Source organism: Furipterus horrens, unplaced genomic scaffold (genome assembly GCF_987537825.1).
Source record: "Furipterus horrens unplaced genomic scaffold, mFurHor1.1.pri manual_scaffold_6, whole genome shotgun sequence".
Lineage (NCBI taxonomy): Eukaryota > Metazoa > Chordata > Mammalia > Chiroptera > Furipteridae > Furipterus > Furipterus horrens.
The window spans coordinates 135,890,035-135,903,583 of NW_028327176.1; positions in this window are offsets into that span (position 1 = coordinate 135,890,035).

Sequence of the window (13,549 nt, forward strand, 5' to 3'; positions counted from 1 at the left end):
TTTTTGTTCTTATAATGTTGTTCTCAGGTTTATAATGACCTTCAGAAATAGTTGAAAAGATTATCTTTCTTTGCTACATTCTGAACGAGTTTGTAAAGATTTGGTACACTTTGTGCTTTAAATATGTTAAATAATTCACTAGAAGACCAACTGGATCTGAAGTTTTCTTCATAGGAATGCTTATGGTTACAAATTAAGTATCTTAAAAAATATGTGTACATTTAGATTTTTCAGTTCCTGTCAATTTTGCTAAGCTGATTTTTTAAGGAATTAGTCCATTTTATATAAATTGTCAACATTTATTCACACAGTTACTTGTGTTTTCTCTTTAAAAAAGTATTAGAAAGTCTTGTTAGAGATTAAGTTAAAGTACTTTTAAACAACCTTTGTTTCTATTGATTTTCTCTATTTTTATTTTTGTATTTCTTCAGTTTATGCTCTTATTTTATTTTTTATTTCATTAGTTTAGGTTCAGTTTGTTCTTATTTTTCCATATTTTTAATATAATAACTTAGTTCATCGCTCTCTAAGCCCAGTTTTAACTACTTTACCTAACTTTATTGTGCTTTTATTATTATTCACTCCAAAACAAATTTTATTTTCCCTATGATTTTTTCTGATCAATGAGTTATAGAGGATGAATTTATTCATTTCCAGAAATGTGTTGCATTTCTCAAATGTTATTAATTTAAAATTTAAAACCATTATTATTTTTTATAATTGTTTTACTATGACAGTTGCCCCTTTCTTTCTCCATTGCTCTCCCCTGCCCCACCCACCTCCCCCCTCTCCCACAGTCAATCCCCACCCTATTGTCCATGTCCATGGGTCATTTATCCTTGTTCCTTGACTAGCTCTTACATCTTCTTTTCCCCCTTTTCCCTTTCCCCCTCCCTTCTGGTCACTATCAGTCTGTTCCTTGTTTCCATATCTCCGGCTCTATTTTGCTTGTTTATTTGTTTTATTCATTAGTTTGCTGTACAGACAAATATTCTTGACTAATGTGAATCTATAGTATTTATTGAGACTTGTTTTATAATTCAAAATGAAAGGAATATTTTTTCTGCAATTGTAGTTTTTTCTCTTTGTAAATAATTTCAAAAAAGTTCACAGTGTTAATTAAAATTTTTATATCCTTAGTACTTTGTTTTGGATTTTCCTACTTGTTTTAGCAACCAGCAAGAAAGTAATACAAAAATCTCTAGCTATGATTATTGGGATCTAACATATTGTGTTTCATACTTTTTCAAGCTCTGTGTTTAGATGTGTAGATATTTAAGCTTTTATTTTATGAATGGATTTTTTTAGTCAAAATTAATTACATGCACCTATGTAGTAAAAAATCTGTAGTCAGTGGGGGTCTTTAGAGTGAAAAAGAGTGACAGGTATATCTAAGTCTTGCCTAAAAATCATGAATTTTTTCCCTTTTAATATGTATTTATTAATTTTGAGACAGGGGAGGGAGAGAGATTGTTGTTCCACTTATTTATGCATTCATTGGTTGATTTTTAAAGACTACTCATTTTTAGAGATGGGGGAAGGGAGGGAGAAAGAGAGGGAGAGAAACATCAATGTTGCTAGAGGCAACATCTGTTGCCTCTAGCATGCTCCCCAACCCAGGACAAAGCCACAACCCAGGCATGTGCCATGACTGAGGACCTTTCACTTTGTGAGACAATGCCCAACCAACGGAGCCATGCTACCCAAGGCTCACTGGTTGATTCTTGCATGTGCTCTGACCAAATATGGAACCAGCAACCTTGGCATTTCACAATAACGCACTAACCAATCAGCCAGGGCCTGAACTGAACTTTTAAATCAATGAATAGCCATGTCAGGTATTTCTCTGTTGTTTTCCCATTCTATTGGCTTCTGCCACATCCAAATCAAACAATAAAGAGAGATTTGTCTTCTTACTGTTACAAGCTTTTCTCAACTAATTTTTAGTGACTTTGGAAGCAATATTTTAGAGGGAAGATTTGCAGAGTTCTTGTAGGGCAGCCAGGGCAGAACTTATGAAGTGCTATTAAGAAAAGCAGTGAAGTAAGAGGCTTCACAGAACTGTGACAAGCATACAAATCAAGTTATACAAAGTAAATATATGTACTAAAACCCATCGGAATAAATTGAAATAATTGGTGATATCTATTATTATCCAGCAACTTGTGAGCTTCGTATTGATCATAACCTAAATCATCACAAGAAGAAGACAGCTATTATTTTTATTTTGGAATAAAATATTCATATCTTCAAAATAGTTTAACTCTGCTAGTGAGCAAGATATATCCTTTCTTTGCTAAGAGAGAAGTCTATGTGTGCATTTTATGTATTATCAACTTCATCTGGAATCCAAAGTAGATGATTTTTTACTATGTACTTGCAGTTGTAGTTAGCTCAGTGGATTGAGCGTCGGCCTGCGAGCTAAGTGTCGCTGGTTCGATCTTCCAGTCAGGGCACATCAGAGAAGGAAAACTCTGACTCCAAAAAACCTCCGCTGCCTTGCGGCATACCTCTTCAGGGGAAAGGCTAAGGGAGTAAACCCCGACAGAAAATCCGGAGCCGGAGTCCCTAAGGCGGTTTGACGTTGTAGTCAACACCGGCAACTCCTGCGGCGCACCTGAAGCCAAGCTGTATTGACTCCGTCTTTCCCTTGGACCCTTCAGCTGCGAAGAGAGGGGGGGTCTGCTGCATGGGCAACAGCAGACCCTCCATATCACCCTGCCCAGGCTCTGTAGCTTCAGCTTCACTGGAGAGGACGCTCCAGCGTCATCGCAAGATGTCGATTCAACACGGGAGGAGACAGATACCTTGTCACTCCCGAGTCGGACTGCACAGCCATTCTCGGCGGTGCAGATAGACTCTTAAGAAGCTACACCATCGTCTCTCGAGACGGACGGCTGCCGACGACTTGCAGTTGTGCTCTTACTTATAAGTACAAGAGGAATAGAAATATCCATAGTCAATGTGACTGTCTTCAAATTTAGAGAGAGTTTGTAGACCATTCTGGCAAATTGTTATGTCAGAATAAATTTCTTTCTTAAAATATGCACCACCCTATTCCTTTCAAGACAGTGCCTTTTAAGGAGGGCTCTTCCATGGAGCCAAAAAGAATGTGTTTATAAATCAATATTTAGGAAACAGAATGAAAAAAAATCATTTTAACATATTTTTATGTTAAATGGTTACATATTTGTATCTGTATGAATTATACCTTTTAATCAAATACATAAACTTCTCTGGAATAAAACATAAAACTTAAATACAGATATTTCACAAATATGAATTTATATTACTTATACCATTGGTTGAATGCATAAAAATATTTATTTTACTATGAAGAAATATCATGAGAAGCCAGAATTAAATTTAATTTTATTATTGAGCTCTTTTTATTCAGGATCATTATTTTGTATGTTTCAGGAATATTACTGTTGTAGTAACCTAGACAATATTTTTAATATCAGGAGTTACAAGGATTACTTGTTTGAAGTTTAATACTTTATATTTCTGTGACTTCTGGATTCTGAAGAATGCAGAAGAAATCTTATCCTTCTTTTAAATAGCAATCCTTCTAATCTAAAAGCTAGCCATCAACTTATTTCTAGAGTTCCTGTGTTTTATTTTAAAAATTAAATTTATTAGGGTGACATTGACTAATAACATTATATAATTTTCAAGTGTAAAATTCTATAATACATCACCTGTATATGGGATTGTGTGCTCACCATTAAAATCTAGTTTCCTTCTTACTGTATCACCTACCCTCTTTACCCTCTTCATTCTCCCCATTCCCCTTATCCTCTGTTAACCACCACACTATTATCTGTCTATAAATTTATATGTTATAGTCATTTGTTACCTTTTTTTAATATCCCATATATGAGTGAAATTATATGGTTATTATCCTTTTCCATCTGACTTATTTTGATTAGCATGATAGTCTCAAGATGCATCCATGATGTTGCAAATGGCAGTATTTCATCCTTTCTTATGGTTAAGTAGTATTCCATGTATGTATACACTACAACTTCTTTATTTAATCATCCATCAAATGACACTTTAGGTAGTTTCCATGTCTTGCCTACTGTGAATAAGGTTGCAATAAACATAGAGGTATATATATACATATATGTATATATATCTTTACAAATAAATGTTTTCAAGTATTCTGGTTAGATACCAAGAAGAGGGATTCCTAGGTCATACAGTACTTCTAATCTTAATTATTTGAAGAACCACCACACTGTTTTCCATAGTGACTATACCAATTTAAATTCCTGCCAGCAATGTATAAGGGTTTCATTTTCTCCACATCCTCTCCAACACTTATTTCTTGTCCTATTGATAATAGGCATTTTAACAGGCGTGAGGTGGTATCTTATTGTAATTTTGATCAGCATTTCCCTTGTATCTAGGTATATTGAACATTTTTCCACATATTGGTTGGCAGTTTGTATGTCTTCTTGGGAAAACTGTATTCACAGATCCTCTGCCCTTTTAAAATTGGATTATATTTTGTTATTGAATTTTTAATATGTTTTATATACTACTCATTTCTTGGAGATATTGTTTACAGATATCATCACCCATTTGGTTGATTGCTTTTTTGTTTTGTTGTTGATTTATTTTGCTGTGCAGAAGCTTTTCAGTTTGATGTAGTCTCATTCATTTATTTTTGCTTTTACTTCCCTTTTATTTGTGGTCAAATTCTTAAAATCCTCTTTGAGACCAAAGTCCACGAATTTAGTACCTATATTTTCTTCTATGTATTTTGTTGTTTCTGTCTTTTATTCAACTTTTTAATTAATTTTGAGTAAATTTTTGTGTATGGTGTCAAATAATCTAATTTCATTTTTTGCATGTGGCTTTCAAATTTTTCTAATACTATTTATTGAAGAGGCTTTCTTTTCTCCATTGTATGTTTTTGGCTCCTTTATTGATAATTAGCTACCCACATATGTGTGGGTTTATTTTGGGGCTCTCAATTCTGTTTTATTTGTCTATGTGTCTGTTTTATTTTATATTTTCTGCCAATACCACACTGTTTTGATTATTTTATCTTCATAGTATAGTTTGAAGTCAGGGAATGTGATATTTCAGCTTTCTTCTTTTTTTCTCAAGATAGATTTGGCTATCTGAAGTTTTTTATAGCTCTATACAAATTTGATAATTTTTGTTCTAGTTCTCTAAAAAATGCCATTGGACCTTGATGGCGATTGCATTATATCTGCATATTACATTATATCTGTATATGGCCATTTTAACTATGTTGATTTTTCTCAGTCCAAGAACATGGAATATATTTCCTTTTCTTTGTATTATTTTCTATTTCTTTCTACAATGTCATGAAATTTCCAGTGTATAGGTTGTTCACTTTCTTTGTTAAATTTATCCTAGATATTTTGTTGTTATTGTTGTTGTAATTGCAAACAGAACTCTTCTCTTCATTTATTTTATTTTATTTTATTGTTAGTATTTGGGAATTTAACAAGTTGTTTTACATTGGTATTGTATCCTTCCTCTTTAATAGTTTTTGGTAGAGTCTTTAAGATTCTTTATACATAGGATCATGCATGAGCAAAAAATAATAATTTTACTTTTTTATTCTCAATTTAAGTGTCTTTTATTTATTTATCTTGCATGATTGTTCTGGTTAGGACTCCCAGTACTGTGTTGAATAACCAGGGAGAAAGTGAGCATCCTTGTCCTATTCCTGATTTCAGAGGAAAAGTTCCATGTTTTTCACTGTTGAGTATGATATCAGGTGAGGGTTTGTCTTATATAGTCTTTATTATATTGAAGTTCTTTGCTTCTATACACATTTTATTGAATATTTTAATTATAAATTGATATTGAATTTTTTCAAATGTTTTTTCTGCATATAGTGATATGATCACATGATGTTTTTTGTTAGTGTGGCATGTCACATTGATGAATTTGCTTATGTTGGACCATCCTTTTACTCACAGTGGGGTTCATTCTGAACCCCACTTGATCATAGTGTATTATATTTTTTAATGTATTGTTCTTTTTGATTTGCTAGTATTTTGTGTAGGATTTTTCCATGTACATTCATCAGAGATATTGGTCTGTAATTTTTTTTTCTCTGTGTTGTCCTTTCCAGGTTTGGGTATCAGGGTAATAGTGGCCTCCTAAAATGGTTGGAAGATATTTAGGCTTCCTATTTTCTACGAGAAACCCCTTTGCTAGAGTCTCCCTCTTCTGAGTTTTAGACTATCATTTCTATTCAAGATATATATATATATATATATATATATATATATATATATATATATATATATATTTCAATTCTTTCATAAAAAATGTCTGGGAGAATAGAACATATAATCTAATTGTGGTTTCCAAGGACTGCGAAGGATTAGGTTTCATCCTAATTGCAAACTAACAAGTTAGCCTTCGATAGTTTCATGGATGCTGACAGAAGAAGTGAGATCCTTCCATCTGAGATAATAGACTATATCACTCACTGCATAGCAGACAGAATGAACTTTATGTTTTCATCTATCAACCTTGTTCACAAAGTCAAACAAGGTTTAAAGGTAGCAGCCCAGGTGGATGCTAAGAAAGCCAGTGGGGTTTTGTTACAGCTGAACTCCAAACCTGGGAAACCCCAATCTTTATATGGAACTGCAAGCAAACTTTACACTGGGAAAGACTATTCTTACATTGAACAGAGAACAAATATGTTTCGTGCTCCATGTGAAAACACTATTTTTATCTACCATGGTTGTTTGCTATGCAAACATCCTTGTAGAGATAGTTCAGAAAAACAGAGGTTAGTTATTAACTCTCTAGAGATGCAGACATGTGAATTTTCTTTCAACACTGGGTTCCTTATATTTAGAGTACAATAAAATTATAGATATATTTTAAAATGAAAATTAAGTGATGATGATTATCAGAAAGAAAATATGCTTTCACATATTTGGAAAATAAAGTACTCAATTCTGATCCTTTATTGACATCCCTTGCCCTTCCAAACACATGGCAGTGTGACCTGGCATACAAATACAAATTTTTTTTGTCATAACTTTGATTTGCTAAAATAGAAATTCAATAGTATAATTGTATATAGACCCAAAAAGGATGATTTAACATTAGATACATTCAATCACACAATATCGTTACACAGATTCAGTTTTGCAAGAACTCTGTCTTAGCTAGAGTAGAAGGCAGTACAACTTGTGTTCCAGCATTTATCATATCAATCAAGAGCTCATCAAAATTTTTATTGACCTTAGAGCATTGATAGAAACGATGTATGCCATCTGACCAAGAAGGCTGCATGGTACCACAGTAGAGTCTAAAACTTATTATATGAGAAAAAATTATTTTTTAATATTTTACAATTACTTATTTACTTATGCATTATCTTGACACCTCAGAACCATGGCAGCACAAAGAATATTTTAACACTTAAAAATAACTGAATTACATGTATATTTTCTACTTAAGTTCTCAAACCAACATATAGATTAACAGAAGGCTCTGGGAAATGAAGGTGCCTCTAGGAGGCTCAACAGCCTGTTTCAGAACAAAGGTATTTCATGTCTGGAATATCTAAAACACTGTTTTAACTCTCAAAAATTTTCACAACATGCTTTGGACTTGATTGCTTTGCAAGAGCCTCAAATCTTTTGAATATATTCCCTGATATTTAATTAACTGAAACCTTCTTCTTTTCAGATGTAACCTTAAATATAATTAGAAATGAATGTGTCAACATTTCTAATCAGTAGTGTTAATTAATAACTATTGAAGGTACATGGGGCAGGTGGTGATGGTCTACACCCTTGAATGGCATGAGCAGAATTTCAAAGGAAAGACATCATGGCTATATGTACATGACAAAGCATGCTCAGGGCTGGGAAAAGGAAGGATGAAGAGTCACTTTATTGACTTTTGTGTCACTCCAACATATTGTAATTGACAACCGAGAAGCAAGCCAGGGTGAAAATCTTTTGACCAATTCCCCAACACCAAAATCTGTGCTTCACTTCTTTCATTTTGATTATCTAAAGGCCAGGACTAATTCAGATTTATAACAAACTCATTAAGGCAGCTACGTGGAAAGGAAATTACAATTTTGGAAAAGCAACAAATATAAATGAGATTATTTATTTTTAAAAATCAATAAAAACACTACGGACATAGACAATCTTAAATTTAGTAAGTTACAGTGACAAAGTATAGGTTCAATATGATATGTTTATACTGAAATTTAATTTCCTATGATCATTATCTGACATTTCACCCTGGAGATGTTTAAATATGAAATACTTTGAGGTTTCTTGCATAAAGAAGTATTCTGGTACTATATATTTTCATTATAATTTCAATGGAAACCATAACAAAACAGAGCCAAGAGCAATGATTATTAATATAAACAACAGAATTAACATTTATAAAAAATCAGATAATAATATATTATTAAATCCATGAAGAAATGTCTAATGCAATATGGTATAGATCCAAAGAAAAAACATGTGATATTGTATATCAAAATAAGTTTGAGTTTAATCATTTAAGTATGTATTTGAATAAAATAAACATAATAGAAATTAAGGTAATCTCCCACATAATCTATCATTAGAAAGGATAGAAGTATAAAGGATAACCTTAAATATTTTTAAAATCAGTAAACTTGGAAAATATAACAATCTTAACAACTTTTAAATAATGCACATTATATATGCATATGTAAAATTATTATATATTTAATAAAGAATGGTATAAGATAACTGATACACAGAAAAATATTTGTAAAGTAAATGAAAGTCTATAGGTTATCCATAAAATACAAACTGCTACTGTTAGTTTAAAATAAATAGTAACACTGAAACAGGAAAAAATCAACAAATGGTACTTACTAATAATCACTAATGAAAAAAATGTAAATGAAGAATAAACATACAAAAGGGTACTTGCAGTTACTTAAAACGGAAGAAATGCAAAATCTGAACTAAAATAGCACTGAGTTTTTCTTTTCTTTTAATCTATTAGCTTAGTGAAAAGCTTTGAAATATCAGTGTCAAGTGTTGAAAACCTTACGTGTTCATATGCTACTGGTGTGAGGGTGAAAATTGGTAACCACTTTCTGGATGTACATTTGAGTCTATGTATCAACTCCAATTCTAGACCTTGTCTGAGAATATGGTAAGCAGCTGTGTGAAAATAAATTGACACAGACAGGAGTAGTATTTCTAGTAGGTAAAAAAAGAAAAAAAAAAAAGAAAAAAAAAAAAGGAAAACAATCAGAATATTAGTAGAATATTTGTAAATAAATCATGAAGTGTCCATTCACTGAATAATATGTAACTATATTAAATGTTGAGAAAACAACGTATCTGTATGAAAATTATATTAATGATATATGTCTGAAAAACAGATTACAGAATAATATGTAGTATGAGCTAAGCAGTGTCTTTCAAATTATAGTAATGGATATTAGTTCCACAGAAAGACTGATGTGATCTGCATAATCAAATTGTTTGGAAAATGGGGCATATTTAATCTATCTTTTTTTGAGATTTACAAGGAACATGAGTATATTATATGCTCCAATAAGCAGTCCATGAAATAATTTTATTTTATCCAAATTATGTGCTTAAATTATTTAAAGGTTTTGCATAATTCCTGGGAATATCTCCAGTCTAACACTCTGTTTTACTTCGGAAAAGGCTGCTGTGCATGTGTAGAAAGTAAAAATTGTCAAGAGAGATATCAAATTGACAATGGCTATCCTGGAGAATGAAAAGTTTCAGAATTGTAATGGTCTACATCATACAATTTCTACATTATACCGTACTTAATTTTTTTAAAGTTGAGTAGTCAGAAAACAAAAGTTTTATGGCGAATAAGGGTGACAGTGAGCTCTAGTCCAGACTTCTGGTTTAAATGACACGTTTATCATGGCCTTTTAGGGTTTCTACTTAAACAGTTAACAGACTCAAAATTGTAAATACCAATTTACAGAACAACTGAAACTATACATTATATACTAATTTTAACCAGAAATGTTGGAGTTTTCACTCCAACTGTGAAGTCAGTGGTACTGAATTGAGAAAATATATCTATATTTCATGTCATCAAATATAATGGTACTGCCAGCCTCTAAAAGATGTATGTTTTGCTTCTTTCCCATCACTTATTTTCTCTCCCCTGGTCCCAGCATTGCTACCGAACCAAACTTGGTGTTTCCCATGGCATGCTTTCTGAGTGGCCAGAGCAGTGGTTTTGCATTGCACTCACCTCTCCCATGTTTTAAAATCATTTACACACTGCAAATTCCTGGAGACCAAGGTCTGGAATGAAGTTGGCCATTAGTGCTTGCACACTGTCTGAGGTGATCTTTCTTCAAGTAAAATGGGGAGGTCTAAAAGGAGACCAGGGCATAGTGAGAATTGAAAATTACCATAAATATCATTAGTCCAGAGTGTTCAAGAACCTGTAGTGGGGATAATAGATAACACCAACTCTGTTTAGCAGAATCACAAAAGAAACTGCACACTGAGTTCGTTGCTACGTAACTCTTCCATGACCCAATTTTCCCACATAGGGGTGAGAGACGTTAAGTAAGGGGAAAACCTAGCCACACCCTTTTAAATGACCAAATATGGGGTCTAAGGGTAGGGGAAAAAACAAACACATATCTTTGAAAAAGGAAAGGAAACTATCATCCTTGTCTTCTCTCCTGTTTACTCTTTAGGATGGTGTGGGAAATGGAAGAAAAACTGATAACTATTTGACATCATAAAGTGAAGAAAACCAATCACACTGAGGAAATAGGATGTAATGAATGTTTCAGTGTCTGCCCCAACTACAAGAAGATTAATTGAAATGGATGAAAATAAAGGTGGTTAAGATGAGGCAGAATAGCCAAGAAGTTGAAATTATGAGAAGTAAAAATGATATAAGATGTGGTAACAGGCACAAATAACACTGCAAATGTGTACTCACTAAGTTGATAGACCCTGACTCTAACACATGCAAGGCCATGTACTGAGTGTCACAAAAACAAGGGTCAGCAAGGTGAAATCTGTCTACATCTACGATGTTAAGAATATTCTAAAATGCCAAAGAAAATAACAGAAATAAAAATACAAAGGCAAATAGTTTATAAGTGGGCAAGAAAGGGAGAGACAAAATAAGAATTACGGTATTCAAAATAGGGAGGCATATTGGCATTGGTCCCTGGAACAAAGTCAGTTATCCAAGAAAAATGAAAGTACAGTATTCCCAGATTAAAAGTAATATTACTAACAAGACCTTACAATTCCAATGTAAGAAAATAGCAAAAATTATATATTATTGAAAAATAAAGAAATACAAAGATAAAAAATGTATTGCAAATACCATATTGATATTGACTTACTGCCACTATTTCCTCAGACTTCGGAATATATAAAGGAAGCATTTTTGTATCACTATGTCTCTTGAAGTATAATTAATGCAATATAATAAGGAATAGAAATAAGAGTTATAACAATGGAAGGGAGTCTACAAAATATTATTATTTATAAATCTATAATTGTTTATCCCTAGGTAAAAGTAAATATATTAGGAAAAAAAACAATTTATAAGAACACTAATTAAAGTATCTAGATATAAAATAAAAATGTACTATCAAGAGTGTTCTTAGTTTTCTTATAAACCAACAACAATCTGTAATTTTTGGTAAAGTAGTTATATCCATAATAATAATATCAATATTTATAGTAAATTCACTTCCTTTGACTTATTAATATTTGTCATAAATATCTAACATGATTGAAAAGTTTAAATTAATGCATAAAAAACATTGAACTACAAAAACCCATTTTTGAGGGATATATAACAACACTACACGATATCACAACATTAAGGAAAAACATAAATATGGTATATTATTTTTTTCTGTTTTATCATATAAATGTTATATAAATATATAAATTATGTTCATAGGAAAAAATTACATTTGCTGTCTTGGTTGATGAAATTACAGATCATTTTTATATTTATTCATATTAATTGCATTCTATTTTGGAATAAAATATGTTATTTTTTGTAAGTTTTTCGTTTTTTAAACCTTTCTCAGAAAATCTGCACAATCACCACAGGTAAAGTCCCTGAAGAATCTTTACTCCTGTTGTCCAATTTCCAGCTCCCTTTTTGCAGTCCCCTGACTTCCTTCATTCCGTTCTTGCATTCCTTTTTCTGTTTTCTTGTAGTCTTCTCAGATAGACCATGTGTTGCAAGTCTACGTTTAGGTTCATTTTTCTTTGCATAATCCAAGGATTCATAAATCATGCCAAAGCCAGTTGTGTTGTCACCACAAAAATGAGTTCTGAATCCAAATATAAAGATGGTGTTTGGTGTGGTCTTACACATTTTGGCTAATTTTTCCCAAATTTCTGTCTTAGATGTTACTGCCTTCCCAGGGTGAAGGATGTTAATGACCATTTGTTTCCCGCTGAAGTGGTCCATTGCTCATAAACTTCCTGGTCCAGACAGTTACTGTGTTGTTCATGTTAGAGACCAATCTTTAAGTAGCTAGGGAGAAAAAAGGTGAAATTGTGTTCTTTTTAAAGATAAAACATAGGATCCTAAGGATGGAAGAAATGTGACATCAGGTGAAGTAGCTAACAGTACCCAGCAACAGTTGTTAATAGTCTATTGTGGTCTTTTAAAAACTAACATAATTTAGGAACACATTAACAGGGAAATAATTCTGCTAATCATAAAAAGGCATCACTTCAGAGACTTTGTTTTGGTTGCAGTATGGTGGAATATAATAGTCTGGAAATCATAGGATGAGAGTCATTTTGACTAATGAGTTCATTTCATGGAAAGTGTAGATGAATAATAAGCATATGGAAACTAGGCTCTTGAAGGAAAAACTGATGAGATCGAATACAGCATTTTATTCCTTCTTGCCCCCAAAAAGAGAAATTTCAAGATATATCAAAGAAACTAATTGAAAAAACTAATAAAAGTATAAAAAAACAGAGATTGGGGAATTAATTCAGCTTTGTATATATAAATATTTACCTTTATTTTGGATATCACTGCTTAAACCAAGTTGTAGAGCCACAGAATTAGAAAGACAAAGATATAAACTCTGTATTCTAGCACAGTTTTCTTCAAGAGATAGGAAAATACTGAAGTAAAAGATTATCCTCTTCTCAATCTGTTACATGATGATGTGTATGTAATTATTTACTCTATTATATGGAAAGTAATTCCAAACTTAGGCATAAATCCCTTCAAGTTTAATTCAACTATTTGGGTACATTTAAACAAGTTGAAATCTCTTATCTAAATGTCATTGCTAAGAAGCACTATTAAATCTAGATTGTGTGAGGATAGGATGGTTTTATGAGATTTTAGATTAATAATAACATATACCCCTAAGTATATATTCAACTCTGTATTCCTCTTTTCACTTCTTTCTTATGTTATCTCAATATCAGTTCTTCTTGTATGGCATTAAAGGTAGATCAAAACATGTTTTTCTCTTAAGAAGTACGCAATAAAAGTTAATCCATGT